Raw genomic sequence first — 26,551 nt, 5'->3', positions numbered from 1 at the left:
TGTACCTTTTCTTCATGTTCTCCTTAAACTTTGCCCAGCGTTGTGGAGAAGCAGACAAAAGTTGTAAATTCCTGGAGTACACCGAAGAAAGAAACTGCTTCCGTGCAACAGTCAGCTGATGCTAATGCAACTAGATTCAAACTGTGCGCTGAACACGGGACAAAATCTGCAAGTGGATTCACTTCCAACACTCGAGCCTGGACACCAGTGTAAATACGAGCCATATTGCTGGCATTATCATAAGACTGAGATCTGCAGTTGCTGTTATCAATATCCATTTCCTTCAGCATCTGCATAACTGTGTTAAACAGATGCTCCGCTCCATGATTTTCAATGATTAGGAAGCCAATGAAACGTTCAACAACAGAGCCATCGGATAAAGTACAGCGTAATATCAAGGTTAGTTGGTCTAGATGAGCTAAATCAGGTGTTCAGTCAACACTCGATCCGAAGTATTTCGCTGGTTTTACTTGCTCTATAATTTCGCATTTCACTTGCTCAGGCAGCAGTTTGATGAATTCATCACAAATTGTTGAAGACAGATAAGACACGTGCCCTCGCCCTGGGTTCCCATGAAGACGAATATGTTCTGCTAGGAAATCGTCAAACTGTGCAATGAGCTCCAAACAGCCTAAATAGTTGCCATTGTTGGACGATCTTATAAGATTTCCGAATCTCCACGAAAGGCCGGTCCACGTTCAACTAGAAATTGGATTACAGCAATCATTCTTGTCAAAACTTTGGACCAGTAGTCACGTTCCATCTCCTGTTGTTGCACAAGCTCTGAGTCAATCCGCAAACGTGTTTGTTTTTCAACAAGTTTGCACATATTCAGACGGTGGTCTTTACTTGTCTCCTGAGCTCGGATTCCAGCATCTGCATTTTTCCAGTCGCAGTATCCTTTTACAAAAGCATTGTCTTTATCAATGAAAACTGGAGTAGCACAAAACAGTTTACAGACATAGCAGTAAGTGGTGCCCCTAGACAAACAATAGATTAACCATTCTCTATTCACTGTTTCACCATTATTCAAGGTTCTGGTGAAGAAACGTTGTTTTACATATCTCTTTGAACCTCCAAAATCTCTTTCTGACATGTCGTGATTGTTGGGAGGAATATTTTGAGATGGAGCTTGTTTTGAGAAATAATCAATTAAATCTGGACCCACTTGCCATTTTGCAGGATCACTATCAGACAGCTGTGTACTTCATGAAGTTGCTGAATCTTGTTGGAATTTTAGACCTTGAGTAGGATGAGATTCAGTCATTGCCTCTTCAACTGGATCTGGCAATTAGGGACTGGTGTTTTGTTCTGAAGGTGTATCCCTGTGCAGGCTGTGCTGTAAAGGGTGTGAATCTGCAGGACCTGGTGAGGCAGCGTCAGTTAGTATTGCAGATGGAGCTGATGGTGATGATGCAGATCCTTTGTCTTTGTCCTTTGGCTTTGGTTTCATAAAGCTTTCTAGAGAGCCTTCATTTCTTCATATCCTCTTTCTTCTTTTTTCTCTTTTGGCAGTCCCCGATTCATGGTGTCTCATGTAGCCGGCAGACATGCTAATTGGAGTCTCGCCATGTCGCTAGCTAACACAGTGTTGCCATCTCGCCTTTTAGCGTTAGTAGTAGTAGGCTACTACTACTACTACTACTACTACTACTACTACTACTACTACTACTACTACTACTACTACTACTACTACTAACGCATGCATAACAGCATATTTTACCTCGCTATACCAAGTGCATATATATATATATATATATATATATATATATATATATATATATATATATATATATATATATATATATATATATATATATATATATATATATATATATATATTGTGTGTGTGTGTGTTATCTTTTTCCCTTCCTCATCTCATTACTGTTATATTTCTAACTCCCTTTTCCTCCCTCTTTATGTTCCCCTTTCTTCATTTACTTTATTTCATCACATTTCCTTTCTTTTTCTCCTTCCAGCAAAATAAGTAAAGATGAAAAACAAAGGCGAGTAAAATATATTAATAAACTGTTATCTGTCTGCAGGAATATGAACCTTCCCCCGAGCCTGCCATGGGACCCCTCCTCCTCCTCCTCCTCCTCCTCCTCCTCATCGTCGCCCCAGGATAAAGGTAAATGGCGCTGAGTAATTGTTCTTTACTAATTTTACCTGTCTGTGTATGCACTTAGTCGTTTTTACCTTCTAGTCCCAGGCGAGAATCTTTACAAGTGGTGGAGTTTTTTTCGTACAGGTGTTAGAGCGAGGTTTGTTTTATGTTTTGTTCTGATTTGTACTTCTGTTTATTTTTATCTGTCTGTCTGTTGTCGTCTCTGTGGGACGTAATTTTTCTTATTATCAGTTTGAATTTTCTGCGTGTCTGTCATTTTTTTTTACCTGTGGCGAAAATGTAATGTTTTTTTGTTGTATATCTCCATATCAGTCTTTTTACACACACACACACACACACACACACACACACACACACACACACACACACACACACACACACACACACACACACACACACACACACACACACACTTGTCATCACCTCACAGTTATTGTTTTAATAATTTGCACGACTCGCCGGACGTGTGCGGTCACCCAATATGACGATAAATTTTTCACGCCACGAGCCAGTAAACAGCGGCTCTGTGTGTGTGTGTGTGTGTGTGTGTGTGTGTCCCAGTCAAGTGTTGGTGTCCAAATTCTACCTGTCTAAGATAATTTGACGGGCCAGGTAATTTAAGCATGAATTTCTGTCTTTATTGGTTAGTAAAGAAAATTAAGATGCGTAAATTAATGTATAAACGAGAGAAAGAAAAAGGAAAGAGAGAAGTAAGAAAGACGGACGAGTAGATAGATGGAAGCATGATGTGTGTATATACTCAATGAGAAGACTGGAATTTTTATCTCCCGACTGGTGGTGAAAAATCAGACAATTATTCATGGGGGTCATACACCGGGGGGCGCTTCGCCGTGCCCGAAGATCCCTCTGGGAGATTCTCCAATCAGGCCTCCTTCCCATCCAGAGTACTTCCTGGCAGGATCCATCAACTTGCTCAAACCACGAGCTTCGCGGGCGTCCCCTTGGCCTCCTCCGCTCAGGACTGTCTCTTACAGAAACAACCCAGTGAGCAGCATCAGCTTCTGGGTAACATGCCACGTGCCCTTGCAGGAATCCCACGGAGACGCAGGAGATCCCAGAGTGCCTCGCGATGCACTGAGTCAAACGCCTTCTTGAGATCGACATAGGCTGCAAGCATTTCACGTCGACACTCACGTCCGCGCCTTACCAGTACGCGAAGCGCTAGCATACGGTCAGTTGTTGACTTACCAGGCGTGAACCCAGACTGTGTGGTGAATATATATATATATATATATATATATATATATATATATATATATATATATATATATATATATATATATATATATATATATATATATATGGCCTATAGCGCCGGTAGGCTATTCTTTATGGACCTGATGGTCGGCCCGAGCCCGTTGAGGCGCAGATAGTTGTTTATAATGGCGCCATTATTCTTGCCTCATGCTGTCCCCCGGAACTCATTCTTGATTTCACTTGGGCAGCTTCTTCTAGAGTCCGGGTTGATAGGTGATCTTCAGGACAGCATGTGGGTAATCTTAGGCCACTCGGCGGTGACTGAAAAATACCAGGTGGTAGCGGCGGATTCGAACACGCATCATCCAAAACGCGGCGAATGCGGGGTCGGCCCGCTAACCACTCAGCCACCGCCTTCCCCATATATATATATATATATATATATATATATATATATATATATATATATATATATATATATATATATATATATATGTATATATATATATATATATATATATATATATATATATATATATATATATATATATATATATATATATATATATATATATATATATATATATATATATATATATATATATATATATATATATATATATATATATATATCTATATATATATATATAAAACGGGGAGGCTGCTTAAATTCAACCTCTGGCGTGAAGTCTTTTAGTTCATCATCAGCTCCTATCCATTCCTACGCCGATGATTCCACTCTGCATTACTCAACTTCTTTTAATAGAAGACCCACCCTTCAGGAACTTAACGACTCAAGGCTGGAGGCTGCAGAACGCTTAGCCTCAGACCTTACTATTATTTCCGATTGGGGCAAGAAGAACCTGGTGTCCTTCAACGCCTCAAAAACACAGTTTCTGCACCTATCCACTCGACACAATCTTCCAAACAACTATCCCCTTTTCTTTGACAACACCCAGTTATCACCTTCCTCAACACTAAACATCCTCGGTCTATCCTTAACTCAAAATCTCAACTGGAAACTTCATATCTCATCTCTTACTAAATCAGCTTCCTCGAGGCTGGGCGTTCTGTACCGTCTCCGCCAGTTCTTCTCCCCTGCACAGTTGCTGTCCATATACAGGGGCCTTGTCCGCCCTCGTATGGAGTATGCATCTCATGTGTGGGGGGGCTCCACTCACACAGCTCTTCTGGACAGAGTGGAGGCTAAGGCTCTTCGTCTCATCAGCTCTCCTCCTCATACTGATAGTCTTCTACCTCTTAAATTCCGCCGCAATGTTGCCTCTCTTTCTGTCTTCTATCGATATTTCCACGCTGACTGCTCTTCTGAACTTGCTAACTGCATGCCTCCCCCCCTCTCGCGGCCCCGCTGCACTCGACTTTCTACTCATGCTCATCCTTATACTGTCCAAACCCCTTATGCAAGAGTTAACCAGCATCTTCACTCTTTCATCCCTCACGCTGGTAAACTCTGGAACAATCTTCCTTCATCTGTATTTCCTCCTGCCTACGACTTGAACTCTTTCAAGAGGAGGGTATCAGGACACCTCTCCTCCTGTATTTGATCTTCCTTTCGGCCACCTCTTTTGTTTTACTTTAGGAGCAGCGAGTAGCGGGCTTTTTTTTATTATTGTTTTCTTTTTTTGTGTGCCCTTGAGCTGCCTCCTTTGTTGTAAAAAAAAATATATATATATAATATATATGCATATATATATATATATATATATATATATATATATATATATATATATATATATATATATATATATATATATATATTTATATATATATATATATATATATATATATATATATATATATATATATATATATATATATATATATATATATATATATATATATATATATATATATATATATATATATATATATATATATATATATATATATATATATATATATATATATATATATATATATATATATATATATATATATATATATATATATATATATTTTTATTTAAACAAATTTTTACAATAAAAGGAGGCTCAAAATTACATTTTTTAGGTATACTTATTCTAAGAGCCTGCGTATGGGACAAATTGCATTGTCGAATGTTTGAAACATACAATCATACATATACAAAATACGAAAAGTAAAGAAAAACATGTAAAAACAATATGGAATAATGTCAGTTTGTCACTTCATATTTATAGTTTATAGCACTAGCGCACTTGGGTGTCCCTCACGCCACCTGTGAGCAGCCAGCTTTACCTGCTGCGTGCTCATGTTCTCCACTTGGGGAGTGGCTGCCGTGAACATGTTCCACAGGCGTGTGGTCCTGGCTGACTATATGCGCTGGTGCTGCCTGGAGTGTGATCGAGGCACCTCCACGAGCTGGTCACCAGAGAGTGTAGTCCGGGTGAACCTCTGAGCAGCGCTTGGAGGGAGCCTCAAGCTGCTGAGGTGGGGAACCCCCTGCACCTGGGCTTTGTGACACACCACCAGTGCTGAGACATCACGGCGGTGCTCCAGCGATGTCACAGTGGCAGACGACTCCTCCAGGTGCTCGCTGGCCTCCACCAGACGCAGTGGGTGGCAGCACTCGCCATCCAGCACAGGGCACCGTACTCCAGATACGGACGTATCTGTGCCTTGAAGAGAGTGAGGATGCCCCGTGGGTCGAGGGATCCCGCTACTCTTCGCAGGGCAGAGACTCGCAGGGAGGCCTGGCGGGCAACAGCTCGGACGTGGAGGTCGAAGCGCAGGCTTTGGTCCACAGTCACTCCCAGGACCTTGATGTGGCCCTGGAGGGGCAGACTCTTGCCTCCAAGACGCAGCTGGCCTGAGACTGCTCGAGAGGCGTCTGGGGACCGTGAGATGACCATGGCCTGCGTCTTCTCCGGGGCGAGGGTGACCTGCCACTCTCTCTCTCTCTCTCTCTCTCTCTCTCTCTCTCTCTCTCTCTCTCTCTCTCTCTCTCTCTCTCTCTCTCTCTCTCTCTCTCTCTCTCTCTCTCTCTCTATAAACCCACTGACAAAACACCAAAAGACAGTAACGTTGAGCATTTGTGGGTGCGAGTAAACATTGCAAAAGTCAATTTAAATATATCTGTCACCTACAGGCCTCCCGGGCAATCACTCCATGACGACCTTGAAATGTACAGCGTTTTAAGGCTGTACTCACTGATATTAGGAGACTTTAACCTCCTCCATATCGACCGGGCGACACTGTCAGGTAGAGAAGGCGAGTCACTTAGAATCATCGAATTTCTAGAAGAAAATTATCTAATCCAAATGGTTTCTGAACCAACTCGACAAAATAACATACTCGACCTTGTTATAACGACCCAAGATAACCTAGTCAGTAATGTCACGGTAGGAGAACACCTCGGTTCTTGCGGTCATAAATTAGTGCGCGTAGACATTAGAGCTCAAACATCAGTGACTGAAAATAAAGTAAAGGTGCCCAATTTCAAAAGAGCTAACTTCGTAGAAATCCGACAAAAAATAACAGAAATACAACTATCAGATGACGGCAAAGCCGTCATCTGATAGTCCCCTTGTGCGAGAAGCGAATTAATACTAATAAAAGCCCACCTTGGTTTAATAGCGAAATTAAACACTCAGTCAAGGAGAGAAAATTGTTTTACAGGTTAAAAAAAGAACAAAGCTCGCCCGAAAACATTAGACTTTATAACGATGCCAGGCGACGAGTAAAAAGATTAGTATGTAAGGTAAAACGTATATATGAAGAAAATATTGCAGCCAACTGTAGAAATAGTCCGAAATCCTTCTTCAGTTACATAAACCACAGAAAGGCGATCAGAAGTGGAATTGGACCTTTAATAAACAGCGACGGTGCACTAGTGACTGACAGCCAACATATTGCAAACCTATTAAACAATTACTTCTCCTCGGTGTTTAAGACTAACAGTCTTCCTCCCGCTACCACCAACACCAGAACTAATGTAAATCTCGAGCATGCATTGCCTAATTTTGAAATAACAACCGATGAAGTCCTTAAAGCTCTCCATTCACTTAAAACAAATAAAAGTCCCGGACCCGATAAAGTATATCTTATAATGCTTAAAGAAACAAAGAGCGAAATAGTCTCCTCCCTCACAACCGTATTCAATATGTCCTTGCGACAAGGCATCGTCCCTTCGGATTGGAAAAAGGCTAACGTGACACCGATTTTTAAGAAAGGAGACAAAAAATACCAAGTAACTACCGACCCATTAGTCTAACTTAAATTGTAGGTAAGCTACTTGAGAGCATAATTAGAGACAAAATTGTGAGTTACCTCGAAAGCCACTCATTAATTGGGGATTCACAACATGGATTCCGTAACAAAAGATCCTACCTATCAAACCTATTGACCTTTTATAACGACCTCTTCTCAGTTTATGACGTAACCAAATCAGTGGACGTAGTCTATCTTGATTTCCAGAAAGCGTTTGATAAAGTCCCACATCATAAATTACTTTATAAATTAAAGCAAATAGGTATTGACGGTCAAGTAAACCAATGGATCGCGAATTGGTTGAGCAACAGACAACAAAGAGTGCTGATTGACGGATTTAACTCAGAGTGGGCACCGGTCACTAGTGGCGTCCCTCAGGGCTCGGTTCTTGGCCCAGTGCTCTTCATTATTTACATCAACGACGTGGATGTTGGACTCAATAATCGCATTAGTAAATTTGCAGACGACACAAAGATTGGTAACTCGATTCTCACTGACGAAGACAGACAAAGCCTCCACGAAGATTTGCACAAAATTTCAGCTTGGTCGGATAGATGGGAAATGCCCTTTAATGTAAACAAGTGCCAGGTCCTTCAAGTTGGAACAAGAAATGAGAAATTCGATTACGAAATGCGCGGCGGTAAACTCACAAGCGTTCAATGCGTTAAGGACCTGGGGGTCAAAATCAGGTCAAACCTCAAATTCTCACATCAATGCATCGATGCAGCAAATAAAGCGAACAGAATGTTGGGCTTCATTAAAAAAAACTTTCTATTCAAGAATAAAGATGTAATACTTCCGCTCTACAATAGTTTAGTCAGACCTCATTTGGAATATGCGGTACAGTTTTGGTCTCCTCACCATGCAAAGGACATTGCTAAATTAGAAGGTGTTCAGCGTCGAGCAACAAAAATGATCCCTTCCTTGCGCAACAAATCATACGAAGAAAGGCTTTCCACCCTTAACCTGTTCTCTCTTGAGAAACGTCGCCTCCGAGGAAAATTGATTGAATGTTTTAAAATACTTAATTGTTTCACGAATGTAGACAACAAAATTGTTTATGATCGATGACACTTTGCGAACGAGGAACAATGTCATAAAACTCAAATGTAGACAAGTATATTCAGACTGCACCAAATTTTTCTTCACCAACGTTGTAATGCGAGAATGGAATAAGCTCCCCCCGTCAGTGGTCCAATGTAACACGATTGACTCCTTTAAAAACAAGCTCGACCGTCACCTCCTTGAACTTAATATTAACTAGAGTAGAAAAGCAACGTTTTGGAGCCATCTGATTAGTGCAGATTCACTTAGGTTTAAGGACAGACCACCTAGTCTGGACCATGGGGTCTGTGTGGTCTGATTTTCTATGTAATTTTATGTATTTTCTCTCTCTCTCTCTCTCTCTCTCTCTCTCTCTCTCTCTCTCTCTCTCTCTCTCTCTCTCTCTCTCTCTCTCTCTCTCTCTCTCTCTCTCTCTCTCTCCTCCCCCCCGCAAGTCTGTTTCTGATTTAAGTGCTTATTTTTTTTACAAACAATCCTTATTGAACCAGCAATGAAAGTATTCCCTCAATGAAGTAAGACCTTCCTTAAAATAAGTAATAATAGTATTTTGACTGGTTTTAATAGACAGTGTTATTCAAGTAGAAAAGAATACCATAAGGCGAAGCATAAGAATAATGTATTAAGAAGTTCGAGTAGGTATATGGACATGATATCAAGGAGTAAGAAATACAACCAATAACTTAAAAGGCTTAAAGCAAAGGAAAAACGTAATTTTATCGCAAAGTTGAGAAATGTTAAAACTAAGGATTCTAGATTATATTGGCAGATATTACGGGGAATACAGAATAAGTCTGAGGTACCAATTTTGATTACAACATTTATGAATCGTTTTTAGTGATTAGTGAAAGACGGTAATATTGAACAATCTCTGGATGCTGCGGGCATTGATATTGACGACGACAGTGAGCTGAATAAAATGGTTACAGAGGAGGAACTTAACAGGTGCATACAGAGGCTAAAGAATAATACAGCCGCTGAGATTGACAACTTCATTAACGAATATTTTAAACATACGAATCATACACTGCATGTGTACTCTGTGTAAACTTTTTAACAAGATTATAGAAGCAGGGAACCTTCCAGAGGACTGGTTAATTGGAGTTATTATCCCTATTTATAAAAATGTAGGGGAAGTAGAGGATGTTAATAATTACAGGAGTATAACTTTATTAAGTTGCTAGGGGAAACTTTACAAGAATGCTTAAATCTCCGAGTGTCATTCAACTTTAAACAGTAAATCATCATGCAGTACTTATGTGACTTATAAGGACAGTTTCTCTTTTCAAAGCTACTTAATAAGGTTACCAAAGCCGTATAGAATAAGTCTTTGAAATTTTGAACTAATAACCACAGATTACCCATTGCAACGGGCAGGTATACCAGAACCCCTATAGAGAGGAAGGACTTTGTGGTGAATGTAGTAACAATAGTATAGGAGACGAGTACCCTGTCATGTTTGAGTGCAATGATCAAGACGTTACCCACCTGAGGCCTCGGTATGTTCCTGCTGGCTACTGCAGAAATAATACAAGTTTGCGCAACTGTTCCAAAATAATAGACATACCATGCAATATATAGCGGCATTATTCCGCAAGTCTCTTTGTAACATATTTAGATAATTCAAATTGTTAGCCAATGAATAAAATACATTGTATTCTATGTTCAGTTGTGCTCCATACTTCGTTAAAAAGTCTGAGCTCAATTTTTTTTCTCTCTCTCTCTCTCTCTCTCTCTCTCTCTCTCTCTCTCTCTCTCTCTCTCTCTCTCTCTCTCTCTCTCTCTCTCTCTCTCTCTCATTCCATCATTTCTACCACCACCTCCACCCTCCCCCTTCCTCCCCCCTTTCCTCTTGGCATAGGGACAAGAGGGAGGGAGGCATAAAGGGAGGAAGAGGTGGAAGAGGAGAAGAAGGAGGAGGATTAGGAGGAGGTGGAGGAGAAGGAGGAGGAGGAGAAGGAGGAGGTGGAGGAGAAGGAGGAGGAGAAGGAGGAGGTGGAAGAAAAGGAGGAGGAAAGGTTTGAGAGGAAATTATTGGCGTAACAAATGAAAATATGAAAAAAGTATATATATATATATATATATATATATATATATATATATATATATATATATATATATATATATATATATATATATATATATATATAAAGCTGGGAGGAGAAGGAGGAGGAGGAGGTGAAAGGGGAGGAGGAAAAGTTAGGAATAAAAATAAGATAGTACAAAGTAATTAATATTAAAATAAGAAAGCAGAAATAAGAAGACTAATAGAGGAAGGAAATAGGCAAAAAAAGTAATGGGAAAAGACCTAAAAAAGTAATGGGAAAAGACCTAAAAAAGTAATGGGAAAAGACCTAAAAAAGTAATGAGAAAAGACCTAAAAAAGTAATGGGAAAAGACCAAAAAAAAGTAATGGGAAAAGACCTAAAAAAGTAATGGGAAAAGACCTAAAAAAGTAATGGGAAAAGACCAAAAAAAAGTAATGGGAAAAAACCTAAAAAAGTAATGGGAAAAGACCTAAAAAAGTAATGAGAAAAGACCTAAAAAAGTAATGAGAAAAGACCTAAAAAAGTAATGGCAAAGAATTAAAAAAGTAATGGGAAAAGACCTAAAAAAGTAATGGAAAAGAATTAAAAAAGTAATGGGAAAAGACCTAAAAAAGTAATGAGAAAAGACCTAAAAAAGTAATGAGAAAAGACCTAAAAAAGTAATGGCAAAGAATTAAAAAAGTAATGGGAAAAGACCTAAAAAAGTAATGAGAAAAGACCTAAAAAAGTAATGAGAAAAGACCTAAAAAAGTAATGAGAAAAGACCTAAAAAAGTAATGGGAAAAGACCTAAAAAAGTAATGAGAAAAGACAGAAAATAAACGACAAGAAAGGAAAATTAAGAGAATTTAAACAAGAAGAAATATTACGGAGAAAAAAGGAAAAGAAGCAGAAAAGGAAATAAAGAAAAAAAGTTCTTGAAGGAGGAGAGGGAAGACGCAAGTGAAAAAAAACAGTGCGTGCGTTCGTGCGTGCGTGCGTGCGTGCGAGTGTATGTGTGTGTGTGTGTGTGTGTGTGTGTGTGTGTGTGTGTGTGTGTGTGCGCGCGCGTGTGTGTCTGTGTGTGTGTGTGTGTGTGTGTGTGTGTGTGTGTGTGTGTGTGTGTTGTTATTGTTGTTTTCCCTGCAGAAACCTTTGAAGGTGTGTAAACAAACGTAAGCTCTATTGTTCTTAAAGTTTTATTGTTTCCATATCTCGACTCGGTAATTGTCAAACGTTGCAGTATCTCGCGTGGAGCTACTGCACGCGTCGCTAGGGTCTTTGTTTCTCTCTCTCTCTCTCTCTCTCTCTCTCTCTCTCTCTCTCTCTCTCTCTCTCTCTCTCTCTCTCTCTTGGAGTCAGATGAAAATGCAGTCACAAAATAGCAAAGATTGAATAGATGCCGTGTGTCGAAAGCTGCACCCTAAAAAGAGGGATAGAAAAACTGATATAGACGCACCACAAGAAAAGTTAATCGAAGATGTTAAAATAAAACTCGTGTTCAGAGAGGAAGCCGAAGGACCATAAAGTTGCCGATCGGAACATTGAATAACGTTGAGGCCAGTGAATCAAGATTTTGAGAGAGAGAGAGAGAGAGAGAGAGAGAGAGAGAGAGAGAGAGAGAGAATACAGGAGGTCTTTAGGGCAAAAGTTATGACCCCCCACCCCCCCACCCCCCAACACACACAACCAGAAGGACCGGGGTTTGATTCCCCGGCCGGGTGAAGATAGGTTGGGTTTACCTTCTTTCACGTGTAGCCCCTGTTCACCTAGCAGTGAGTAGGTACGCGACGTCAGGCAAGTTGTGACCTCGTTGTCGCGGTGTGTTGTGTGTGAGTGGTCTCAGTCCTACCCAAAGATCGGTAGTACGAGCTCTGTCCTCTTCCGTAGGGGAACGGGTGGCTGTCTCGAGAGAGACCCGCAGCAGACCAAGAGGTGAATTACACACACACACACACACACACTCTCTCTCTCTCTCTCTCTCTCTCTCTCTCTCTCTCTCTCTCTCTCTCTCTCTCTCTCTCTCTCTCTCTCTCTCTCTCTCTCTCTCTCTCTCTTTATTTAAACAGGGTTTACAAAATATTGTGCTAAAGTTGAAAGTTTTAAGCTTCATCTATCTATAGCTATATACAAGACAAGACACACATTGAGTTACTGCCTACAGGTCCTAAGCCAGCTGTTCACCTCCCGCCTGAAGTCTTGAAGTGACGCACGATGGTGGAGGTCGGTGTGGCGAACAAGCTGGTTACTCCCCCCCCTTGCTCTCTCTCTCTCTCTCTCTCTCTCTCTCTCTCTCTCTCTCTCTCTCTCTCTCTCTCTCTCTCTCTCTCTCTCTCTCTCTCTCTCTCTCTCAAGGCCAGGCAGTGAGTTGGTCGTAATCTCGGTCGTTACCTTGCACACTCGTTAGCAACACGTAGTAGTACAATGCGCGCCTCGCCCAGACTCCCGACGCGCGCGGAATCGAACGTGAGGCGAGGCAGTGCGTGCTGAGTGTGACGCATTGTTGCCGTGTTCTTTCATGGCAGTTGGTGTGTTTTATTGCGAAGAACAGCCTTGCGAAGATTATTTTTGCTGGTAATTTTTGTTTTGTTTTGTTTTGTTTTGTTTACCGCGATTAACTGTTGGAAAATGTGTGGTGATATTTTTTCCATTTATTTTTTACTTGTGTTATTTGCTTCGGAATAGAATTTCTCAGAAGTTATCTGCTAGTAATGTAATATCTTTGGTTTCATTTTACTACAACGATAAAGTGTTGCAGGAAAATTGGAAAGTCGTTACTGATGATTTTTTGTATGTTCACTTTACTTTTCAACATGTTGCGAGGAGAAAATTTACTCCTGTAAAGTTTGTGTCGTTGCTACTTTTTTGTGCTTATTTGTTTGGATAAGTTAAGAGAACAGGTCTTGGCAATATTTATTTTCCTCCTGATGCTCCTGTGTTTTGTTACTACGAGGAGAGGGAATGTGCCGCAGCGAAACATTGTATCGCTAAGAGTTGTTTCCCGCTTCTTTTATTTCACTTCAAGAAGAGGTCAGGCGTCAGGTCACTTGTCGATATATCTGACTTTTTTCTGCTGCTGAATGTCTTTGCGATGAAGAATATTTTAAGGTTTGTTAGAGGCGCATGTCCGTCCTTTGTGTTGTTCAGTCATATTTCACTGTCGTTATTGTCATATTATTGGTGTCATTACATCTTGTTATCGGCGTTGCAGACGCCGACCAACAGATTTTCCATCTTGTTGTTGTTCTTTCAAGTTGTTTTCCTGGCTTACCCATGCATTGTAGACATGACATTGTATAATAACATTTGTTAGCCCTGATGAACCCTACAACATGGCACTTCATTTTTTTTTTTTTAACGTCTTGGCCGGTAATGGTTGGCCCCACCCCGTTGTGGCGCAGGCAAGTGTTTATAATGGCGCCATCTTTACTTTTCAACATTTTCCATTTAAGACCCCTAGTTGCATAATATAAATTGTTGCGGGTGTGTTGGAGGGTCATGCGACGCCGCTCTAGCACAGTTTTTGTGCTATTTATTAAGGTGAGCGTCTCAAGGCATTATCTTTGAAAAAATAAATTTTCATTTTTTTTGCGATTTTCAAGTTAAAGGCCTAAAAAAAAGGCTATCCTGCTCATGAAAAGTTGTTTAAAATCCACTGTTAAAGGGTCACGAGCACGTGCTAGTCCTTTAACTTTAACGCTAAGAAGCAAGAGATTGAAATATCATGGGTTTTTAATGATTTTTCGATCGTCTTTTAGACTTCCTTTAGTTTGTTTTAGTCCACCTTTTCATGACAGCATGCTCTGTCGGGCTTGTTCTCAGAAAACGTAGAGTTTTCTTGGGAAGAACGAAGAAAAAGAGTATTGTTTGTTTACGTGTTGGGGAGAACTCGGGCTCGTAACCTGATTTGTTTTACACCCTTTTTCGATGTGCCACGTAAGTCTGAAGCACTCAAGGAGAGACCTGAAAGGTTAGCAGAGGTTAGAGAGGCCAGGAAGAGAAAGAGAGAGGAACAGAAGACTGCCACAGTGAGAATAAGGTGAGATGGGCAAGCCACCCGCCACCCAGCCAGCCCCCACCAGCACCCTGGCTAGACGAATTGAGCTGTTACATCAGGACTGCAGTGACAAAACATCTGTTGTAAATACAGAAAATTGCATTATTGATAAATGTGTACTGCAGAAGCGGTTTGAGGCTGACAGTGTAGCATGCCCAGCTGGGTTAGCCATCATATCATATCCATCATAGCATCATATTCAAGGCAGCAGACAGACATTTGATTGCCTGTAAAGTGCAAAATATGCCACTATGAAGTGTTCTACTGCTCTTCGAAGACAGTCAGGGATGGCAATTTTTCTGAAAATAATGTCAAACTTGCCAATTCTTTGCAAACAGGTGGTGGATATAATTTGTACTCTGTGGCAGCAACCACCATCACCACCAAGTCCATGACAAGGAGTGCTTATTATGACATCCAGAGATATGTTGGAGATAAATATTTTACCCTTGAAAGTTATTATAGAGACGTGAGAGACAGCAACGGCAAACGCATTGCCGAGGCGCATGAAATACCATCGGGGCGTGTAAAGAAAGCTTCTGCAGCTGACTATGCTACAGGAAGCTTCTAAATAATTAGGTGGAGTGTGGGGAAGTAGCCTACCTCTTGTAAGACAAAAATCCACATGATAAACTTATGTTCTGATGATCCCCAGAGATAAGGTAAAATATTACCGCTAAAGGCCTGAAACATATCAGTCTCATACGTCTGAGATACTGCAGCTACAACAACCATTTTCTCAGGGGTAGATGGCCACTTGACAAAGATGACGCCTACCAAATTTCATCCAGACAAGTCTAATACTTTATGAGATATGGGACGTGCCTTTTGTTCCATACTGAGAAGTAGTGGGCTTATACGTTATAATGCGGTTCAGTGGGGTGAGACGCTTACCTTTGCTATTAACACTAGTTTTTCTCCTCCTATTGCATTTTCTCGAGTCGTTTCTGTTCCTTTCATTTCGTCACTTTCCGGTTAAATATGTCTTTAAAACAATAATTTGATATATTTGCCTTCGCTTACATTTTGATGGGTGTATTCAAGTGCGTAGGAAAAGCTTCGGGAACATTTGAGCGGCTGTTTCTGTCTTATATGGCCATGTCGTTTCTCTACTGCCAAAAAGAGTGTATCAAGACACCTCTCCATCCGAAATCGACCTCTCTTTTGGCCACTCTATACTTATCGCTATATGAGAGCAACAGTTAGCGGGTTTATTTTTTACATCTTTTTGTTGCCCTCGAGTTGCTCTGTGCTGTAAAAAAAAACAAATACAGTGCAGATACATATTTAATTTGAGTGCAATATCTGACTCTTTGGCGACTTTTACTTCTTTGGTCTAGTTATCTTTGGGAGCGATGAAAGTGCCTCGGGCGAGCGGCTCTGCGTGTGTCTCCGACGTGGCGTGTCCCGCGGAAAATTCAGAGGTGAACTTTATTGGTGTTGTTTCTGACTCCTTTCATGCGTATTTTCATTACTATGGTCTTGTTATTTCCAGATGTGATAAAATTGTATGCTTGCGATGCCCTTGAACTGTGTGTGTGTGTGTGTGTGTGTGTGTGTGTGTGTGTGTGTGTGTGTGTGTGTGTGTTTCTTTCTTATGTGTCTCTGAGCATATAATCTTAAACTTACCAGAATATAAACGTTTTGATTGAAAAATGTAAGAATATTAAGTCAAGCAAATAAATAAGTCCTTAATTTGTCAGAAACCTGATTTAATTACGTTCAACACACACACACACACACACACACACACACACACACACACACAGAAAAAGACCAACGTGCCGGGGAAGGACTGGCAAAAGACATTATCAAAACATTTCTAGACTTTACGCGGAAACAAACTCCTATTGTATAAGGCTTTCGTGGTTGAGTTTGTGTTAGTATTTCCATGAGTAGTTTTGTGAGCCCGGTGATAATTTGATAACATTATAAGGCTTTCTTGGAGGTTGTGTTAGTATTTCTGTGGGTAGTTTTGTGAGCCCGGTGATAATTTGACATTATCAGGCTTTCTTGGAGGTTGTGTTAGTATTTCTGTGGGTAGTTTTGTGAGCCCGGTGATAGTTTGACAACATTATCAGGCTTTCTTGGAGGTTGTGTTAGTATTTCTGTGGGTAGTTTTGTTTGGACGGTGATAGTTTGACAACATTATCAGGCTTTCTTGGAGGTTGTGTTAGTATTTCTGTGGGTAGTTTTGTGAGCCCGGTGATAGTTTGACAACATTATCAGGCTTTCTTGGAGGTTGTGTTAGTATTTCTGTGGGTAGTTTTGTGATACCGGTGATAGTTTGACAACATTATCAGGCTTTCTTGGAGGTTGTGTTAGTATTTCTGTGGGTAGTTTTGTGATACCGGTGATAGTTTGACAACATTATCAGGCTTTCTTGGAGGTTGTGTTAGTATTTCTGTGGGTAGTTTTGTGATACCGGTGATAGTTTGACAACATTATCAGGCTTTCTTGGAGGTTGTGTTAGTATTTCTGTGGGTAGTTTTGTGAGCCCGGTGATAGTTTGACAACATTATCAGGCTTTCTTGGAGGTTGTGTTAGTATTTCTGTGGGTAGTTTTGTGAGCCCGGTGATAGTTTGACAACATTATCAGGCTTTCTTGGAGGTTGTGTTAGTATTTCTGTGGGTAGTTTTGTGAGCCCGGTGATAGTTTGACAAGGCTTCCGCACCATGAATGGGAAAAAAATAACATAAGGCTTCCGTGGGGTTGTGGCAATTCCCATGGGCAGTTTAGTGAGCCCAGTGATTGTTTGACGAGGCTTCTGCACCATGAATGTAAAGAAGAAATACATGATTAGGATTTCGTGGAGGTTGTGTTTGTATTTTGATGGGTAGTTTTGTGGGCCCAGTGATAGTTTACGCACCATGAAAGTGAAGTAAAGAAACCTGAGAACCCGATTTATTACTATTTTTTTTCAAGGGCACACAAAAAAGTAAACAATAATAAAAAAAAAGCCCGCTGCTCGCTGCTCCTAAAAAAATAATCAAAGGAGGTGGCCGAAAGAGAGGTCAATTTCGGGAGGAGAGGTGTCCTGATACCCTTCTCTTGAAAGAGTTCAATAAGCGCACCTGACAATACCATAGCCGATCCAGGACTCAGGACGTTTCCTAAGTTAAAGAAGGTAATGTTATACTTGTATTTCGTAAAGAATCCTTATAACCAAAAACTAGCTAAAATTATGCGTATTCTTTTTTTTTAACACAATATTCAATAAACAACAGAACAATAATATGAAAATACGTATAGCCACCGTTGCCAGATTATCATACTCAGAGCATAGTATTTAACGGTGCTTGACGCCTAACTATTGCCAAGAAACATCAGAATCTTACTCTTTTGACGATAACTATAAATTAGTTTCGTTTTTGGAGTCCAAAAGACAGTTTTGGGGCAGGAAGTCGGGAAAATAATCGGCTGAGTACGACAATCTGGCAATAATCTGTGGCCGAGGCAGCAGCAGCCTGCCATATTGCGGGTGTCAGATACCTAAAATAGTATACTTTTACTACGTAGAGCAGGTGGTGCCACTTATTGTGACTTCGTGAGCTTTCATATTTATCTATTTGTGTATGTTTCATGGTGCCAAAACTTTAATTACTAGTTTCATTTTTACTAGTGACACGAATTTGTGACTGTTTATCACAATAGAATGTCACTCTAATAAGTGAATCAGACTCCACAGAAATGTTACCAGTGTGTGTATGAATGAATACAAAGATAAGCACATACTTTGATTTACCTCCAGGATGGCTCGTGGATCATTAATAAATGAAAACAAAATATCCGGCTAAGCTACTCTTTAGCCATTACCTTTAATGGCGCCCAAAAAACAGTCCCTCCGCCAAGTTTGTACCCCACATTTGGTAATGTCAGGTGCGCCTATTCGTAGGCAGGAGGAAATACAGATGAAGGAAGATTGTTCCAGAGTTTACCAGCGTGAGGGATGAAAGAGTGAAGATGCTGTTGAACTCTTGCATAAGGGGTTTGGACAGTATAGGGATGAGCATGAGTAGAAAGTCGCGTGCAGCGGGGCCGCGGGAGGGGGGGAGGCATGCAGTTAGCAAGTTCAGAAGAGCAGTCAGCGTGAAAATATCGATAGAAGATAGAAAGAGATCTTCCTTGTGGTGTAATAGTGTGAGCAGGCTTAAGCACCATGAATGTGAAGGAAAACTAACATGAGCACGCAACTCTCCTTCTTCCTTGTGGCCTTTGGAAGTGTTTGTTGTGAGAGCCGAAAGCGTCTGAGAGAGAGAGAGAGAGAGAGAGAGAGAGAGAGAGAGAGAGAGAGAGAGAGAGATTGTCACTTCGTGGATCACATTATTTTTTTATATTATTATTCCACCAGACCTTGGTACAGTCGGCTATAGAGTAGTGTCACACTGTCCAGTAAGTTTCGTTCAGAAAGCGACATCTGGCAACCCCTCCACGCGACATGAAAATTATTACATCCTATCGAAATCGTACTGTTGAGGTGATGGTGGTCACAGGTGCACTCTCCATAATTTTAAGATAGATATTTATCAAAAGTGCCCGTCGCTAACGCTTAATAAATATTTTTTCTTTAGGCTCTGTCGCTACATTTTGACACGAGCTTTTAGTTTCGGTCAAATTTAGTCAAGAGCAATTCTAAGTTATTTATCAAACTATGATACATTTAAAAATATACTGCACTTATTAAGGGAGATTGTTATGCCTTTTAACTTAAAAAATAAATCCCTGACAGCCGAGATCTTGTTCTTTATTAAAAAAAATATATACGTAATAATAGGCTATAAACGTTCACATGATGCCGTCGTCGACCGCGGGCTTTTCCGCGCTCGCACTCAACACAAACACACACACACACACACACACACACACACACACACATAACCACTTACACACACACACACACACACACATAACCACTTATAGCATCTTCCATTTGACACAAAACCCGGAACCAGGTACGGGGATAAACCCAGACCCATGTCCGGGTTTTCGCGCCGTAAATGGAACGCATTTAGGCGGATATGTAAACAAATATTCTTCCTCTTCTTCTTTTGACCTGTCCTCCTCCTCTCAGGCGTCTCTCCTGTTTATTCCCACACTTTTCCTTTCAATTGTGCTGTGTAGTAGGGTTGCACCGATTAATCGGCAGGTAATCGGTAATCGGCCTTATCGGCCATTTTGCCGATTAATCGGTAATCGGTCTTTTGGCCGATTAATCGGGCCGATTATCAAATTTTTTTTCTCTCTTTTATGGTGCAATGTACATAACACAATATCATTAATATTGATATAAGGATGGTGATGTTACCAAAACTCTTGACACACCTTTCCACAGCATTTATTACAAACAAGTTAATATGCAAATGTACATTAGACAATTCAAATTCATTAATTATTTGAGAGAGATATTTCGCGGTCATTCCTTTCCCCTTCATTAGGCAAACATGAATCAATACCTACTCAAGAACTTTTTTTCCCCAAAAATTATGGCAGATGGCAGACAGTGTATGGCAGATGGCAAACGCGTGCCAAATTATGGCAGAATTCCATAATTATGGCAGACAGCGCAACACTGGCCGGTGGTCATTGATGTTCACCGTACTGGTACTGGACACGTTCTGTTACAGAGTTCGTATGATACCCTCATACCATTTTCAGTTTTACCTAATTGATGGACAATATTTATGTAACTTTTTCATCATTGTAGCTACACAAAGCTATTATTTAATCAAATTAATATTTACGTAATCATTCTGCATATTTTATAGTATACTAATAGAAAAATTAGAACAAGCGTGTTTTTAGATTAGAATTAAGCTAACACAGTGTAAAACACAGTAAATCAGAACAAGACGTGAGAGATTGATAAACTCTCTGTACACTACCATTTCTAGTAGCATCTGTATATACGTACGATCACCACAAGAACGAGAAAACTGACAAATTTTAACATTAAAATCAGGATGTTGCCAAATCATAAGTAACAAATTACAAGAAGTATTTGCTCTCCATACAAAAGATGACAGCTGCCCAGTAAACAAAGTTGTAAACATGAGAGTAGAGGTATGTCTCTAACTTTGTGATATCAGTATCCACTCCAGTAATAATATTAATATTAATCTCATTTACAATTTCAAAGTAATCGGCCGATTAATCGGTATCGGCCGATTATTGGCAACCGATTAATCGGTAATCGGTAATCGGCCCAACTGCTTATCGGTGCAACCCTACTGTGTAGCTTAATTTTTCTTCACTGCAATATACTATCACACTTTACTTTTCAGTTTGTTGCTGGAATAACTTACTGACATTGCTTATCCGTGCACTTATTCAACAATTTGTGCCCTTTTTTCCCAGCACTGCATCTCCATCTAACACGTACCGTGCGATGGCCCCGGTGTCCTCCTCCAGCCTCTTAGCCCACTCCTCCCTGGTGCTACTAATAACTCCCCTCTCTGCCTCTCATAGTTGCTGCATTCTACTATTAGGTGTTCCACCGATTCTTTCTCCCCTGTCCTACAGCTACAGTTCTGGTTTCCCCCTTCCCTATTCCTGCCATTTAGCTGCGGGGTTCTCGTTCTTGCTTTAAACATCAGCTTGCTCCCCCAGTCTCCTACACGCCAGTCTACTCCCTCTAGCTTCTGTGTCTTGCTGTACCATCTTAATGTCGACTCTTTTACTCTACAATTCATAGGCCCAGCCTAAGCAGATGGCACACCACCTGTTCATCTTCCCTTTTTTACAACAAAGGCAGCTCAAGGGCACCAAAAAAGTAAACAATAATAAAAAAAGCCCACTACTCGCTGCTCCCAAAAAATAATTAAAAGAGGTGGCCGAAAGAAAGATCAATTTCGGGAGGAGAGGTGTCCTGATACCCTATCAGGCTGATGGATGAATGGGTTTTCTGGGAAAGCAAACACTTTTAACTTAGACATTAGATACTTGCCTGTGTCCCAGGGTAATAGGTTCTCACTTGACACAGGCTTAAGGGCCAGAGACAAATAAGCACTGATGAACAACACACTTGTGAGGCCAACACTAGCATGTTGTTCCACGGTGTGGGATCCTTACACACACACACACACATTTATAAGTTAGCACTAATCAACACCAAGGTGGCTCGGTTCATTATAAACAATGAACTTGAACACCAGGCATCATAACACAGATCAAACAACAGATTAATATGTAACCTCTTCACATGTGCAGACAAGCACACACTTAAAATTCTGTACAAGATCACATACACTTACATTGACATTGACCCACACACATACTTACAGGACGCAAACAGTCAGCGTACTCGTAACACACTCAGCCAAAAATACCAAACATATCACACAAACACTGACACATGTACGGACTCATACTTTCCACGCACCACACGTGACTGGAACAGCCTCCCCCTACAGACTTTAGACTGTGGTACAATAGACTCATTCAGAAAACAAATACACACTCACTTGTCACAACACACCAAGACTAACTAGTAGTACACCTATTCATTTCCCTTCCCTACACACTCGGCACCCCAGTTCCCCCAGCAGCCCACACAAATATCCGTGTTATGCACCTGTACTGGTGCCCTGTGCATTACTTGTCAATATCAAGACAACACACAGCTTATCAAATGCCTCCAACCTTACCTAATGATAACACTGCTGAACTATAACTCTCTCATTCACTCAGCACAAATAGGGTCATGAAAATCAAGATCAATTCTCTCCTCCGGCATAAGAAAATAAAGCAAAACAACTGTACAAATGCATTTATTTAACTAATAAAAACATTGAGCACGATTATCAACAGGTACAAAAATTGTTTTTTTTCTTATTACACAGATTAATCAAGAAAGAAACTGAATTTCAAGACATTGCTGGGTTCCCAGGTGTGATTGGGGACATTGATGGAACACGTTGACACAAAATTAAAAAATATACGAAACTATTAATAATGATTATCATAACTGGGTACATGTTAACTTTACAGTTTTGACTCACTCAAAGATCAGAAGAAACTAATAATGACACCTACAGAGTTTGTGACTTGAGCAGGTTGGTAAATCCTGCCAGGAGGTACTCAGAATGAAAGGGGGCCCTGCATGGAGACTTGTCCAGAGGGACCCTCGGACTTGGCGTTGTAGGGTGGGTGAGGCGACACCCCCCCCAGCATATGCCACCTTTGATAGATGACTGTATATTGATAATCCAAATTGGATACTTTCTACGACAATTGAAATACTATTCATGCCTTCAAATTATACCTCGGCAACAAAAATATGATGGAATATAATTTTAAACAAAACTTGTCATTTAGGAAACTTAACCTATTTGGACCTATAGCCGCATTATTAGCTATCTTGTACTTATCTTGAACCCGCGACCAGCGTGACGGGAGAACCACGGTAAATCTCAAGAATTACCACTCCACCCCCTCCACCACCCCAGCCCCCCCTACCCCCCAAGACAAACCTGGGGACCTGTGGGGAACCGGGGTATTGGGGGGGGGGAGCCCATATCACTGAAAAATGGCCTTCCAAAATTTCCCTGGAAAAATCCCTAAATCAGGAAAAATTCCCAAGTCTCGAAAGTAAGGAAAGTCCCTAACGCATACTCTTGTAGTCTATTCCAATATGACCTAGCATTCAATCTGTTGACAAGTGTCAGGCATCTCATCAGATGGTGGGCATACTGCCCCCCTCCCCCCACCGCCGCCCTCCCAATCCGTCCCGCGGCACGTAAGTTTTGATGGGCCACGCCACATGTAAAATATATTTAAACTACTCCAACCGAACTTTACGACCTGCGCGCACTGCAAGGCAGGTATGAGGCTCAGTCTGTGTATAGAGGCGGTTGTGAAACAATAACAATGGACTTATAAAATCCGAGCCACTTAACTCTATAATTAAAGAGGCTTGCCCCCCTGGCCCCTCCCCAAGGTAAAACGTATACGAAAATGCATTATAATAATAATTCTTTCACGTGCTAAATTAATACGAATATTGGTTTGGAGTGGTTATTCTTAAGTTTTGCCCGATTGATTACCATTTAAATATAATATTGAATTGTTACTGCTTCACTCATTGATAATCTAACCTAACTGGTATTTTTTGTGATATCAGTGACCCAAATAACACAAAGTCACTGAAACAAACGATTCATCTTTACATTATGCATAAATGGGGGTTACCAACGATGATGAAAATTAACTGGGTAGGTAATGATAAATAATAAGTCAACATGTATCGGCAATAAACACGTCAGTCGCTGTAAGGTAAAGGTGAAGTTGGGGGCATATGCTATAGCAGCGCGTGGCCTCGGTGCTCATCTCCGTCGCATTGGCCCTTGAGCCTGTGGTGGGAGGGAGCCCATTACCCCTGGACACAGCGCCAATTTGACACCCGGGTGGGTGCTATTCTATATAAAACACAGCCGTCGCGTTTCACTCCCCTCCCTCGCCCGGCCACAAAACCCTTGCCCCGCCATATATATATGACTCTCCACACATCTATTCATCCAACTGTTTTCGTTTAAAGCCACTACAGGCCTCTTGCTGGGCCCGAAATGAAAATTTCAGCGCCCCGCCCACTGCACCACTTTTAACTTATTATTCATGGTTTTCGGCACATATCTATGGGTAAATATGTAACTGGCATAGAGTACCTACAATTCCGGATCACCAGGCACCACCTGGATGCAGTGGTTGTAGCAAAAAATACCCAAATATGGGAAATAAGGCATGCAAATGGCGGCGGCGGCGATAGTCTTGGTCCTGGCCTGGGTCTTGGGTCGAAAGTGATCTGGCTAACCCTGCTCGGCAGTGGGGTCCCTCCGGGTCACCCAGGTCCTCTAAAATGGGTGCAGGCTGCGGCGTCAGCTGATCGGTTCCGCTAAATGGAACACGCCAGATCACGACCCAGAAACGGGTTATGCTAAATGGAAGATGCTATTACACACACACACACACACACACACACACAAACCACTCATATAGACACACCAATCATAGAAATACACACACATATACACACATACACACACTCATACACGCACACACACACTCATACACGCACACACACACGCAAATAGACACGCACACATACCCACTCACACGGTGGACGTGGAATTCAGCCCATGGAATTCAGCCCACGCGGGATTCAGCCCACTGAATTCAGCCCACACGGGATTCAGCCCACACGGGATTCAGGCCACGGGATTCAGCCCACACGGGATTCAGCCCACACGGGACTTAACTCACGGGCCCACACTGTTGAGTTGAATAGGGGTTTAATTGACATGGAACCCTTAGAAATATGACCATTTCTACTGAACGGATTTTTAGAAAAGAAAAGTAAATAACTTAAAGCAATATTATTCTTTGACTATTCATTATTTTTACAGTAGTTAGTGCTCTATTCATGAACCAACACCACGAGGAGGTTGAGCACCATAGCAACCTTTATATATTTATATATATATATATATATATATATATATATATATATATATATATATATATATATATATATATATATATATATATATATATATATATATATAGTTTTTTAGTTTCTTCAGAAAAAAACTATTAGAATATATATATATATATATATATATATATATATATATATATATATAATATATAAGTGGCCGGCTATGGAATCCATCCCGGGCGCGTGGTCCCGTGTGGGCGGTTCAGTGGCTGAATCCCGTGTGGGCTGAATTCAGTTTGCTGAATCCCGTGTGGGCTGAATCCCGTGTGGACTGAACCCCGTGTGGACTGAACCCCGCGTGGGCTGAATTCCGTGGGCTGAATCCCGCGTGGGCTTAATTCCATGGGTTGAATCCCGTGTGGGCTGAATTCCGCGTGGGCTGAATCCCGTGTGGGCTGAATTCCGTGGGCTGAATCCCGTGTGGGCTTAATTCCGTGTGGGCTGAATTCCGTGGGCAGAATCCCGCGTGGGCTGAATCCCGTGTGGGCTGAATTCCGTGGGCTGAATCCCGTGTGGGCTGAATTCCGTGGGCTGAATCCCGTGCGGGCTGAATACCAATGGAACCCACTCACACATATACACACATGCACCCCCCTCCCCCCACACACACACACGCACCACTCATACAGACACACTAATCATAGAAATACACACACACATGTACACACATACACACACTCATACACGCACGCACACACACACACACACGCAAATAGACACCCACACATTCACGCACACATACTCACTCACACATATACACACATGCACCCCCCCCCCCACACACACACACACATACACATATAGAGACACAGATATACGATGGATCTGACCATCTTGCAGTGCTGGCAAAGTTAAAGCTGAAAGAAAAGTGTGTGTTTGAAAAGAAAGGTGAAGTAAAAAAGGAGATACTGAAGATAGAAAAGTTACAGGAAAAAGAAATGAAAGATGAGTATAATCGTGAAATGGCAGAGGCCTTAAGTGAAAAATGGGAAAGTGTAAAAGATGATACAAATATTGAAAAAGTTTTTGGAACATTTAAAGAAATAATGGTAACTGCAACAAAAAAGTGTTAGGGATGAAACTGGTGAGAGATGGAAAAAAAAGGAAATTCATGGAGGATAAGGAGGATAGTAAAATAGAAAAGGGAACTTCTTAAGAAAACTCAAGAAAGAAATGTGTCTGAACAAGTAAAAAGGGAAAGAAAAAATAAATATAGAGAATGCAAAATGAAATTAAAACAAGCAATAAAAGAAAGTAAGAAGAGAGTTGATGAAGACTTTGGAAAAAGACTAAGTGAAATATATAAAGGGAACAGGAAATCATATTGGAAAGAAGTAAAAAACGAAAGAAATGCAGAAAAT

General features: G+C 40.9%; 1 protein-coding gene across 3 annotated transcripts in view; it reads left to right on the top strand.

Annotated features, from left to right (window-relative positions):
* Positions 1 to 1,866: 1,866 nt before the first annotated feature.
* Positions 1,867 to 26,551, top strand: part of LOC126994817 (uncharacterized) — a 37,326-nt gene continuing 12,641 nt past the window's right edge. For all 3 annotated transcript variants that reach the window (XM_050854098.1, XM_050854099.1, XM_050854097.1), the window contains exon 1: positions 1,867 to 2,131. The gene's annotated coding sequence lies outside the window, so the exon portion shown is untranslated. The remainder of the gene's footprint in view (positions 2,132 to 26,551) is intronic.

The sequence above is a fragment of the Eriocheir sinensis genome, unplaced genomic scaffold (genome assembly GCF_024679095.1).
Source record: "Eriocheir sinensis breed Jianghai 21 unplaced genomic scaffold, ASM2467909v1 Scaffold886, whole genome shotgun sequence".
Taxonomy (NCBI): Eukaryota; Metazoa; Arthropoda; class Malacostraca; order Decapoda; family Varunidae; genus Eriocheir; species Eriocheir sinensis.
This window is presented reverse-complemented; position numbering and strand designations above follow the sequence as displayed.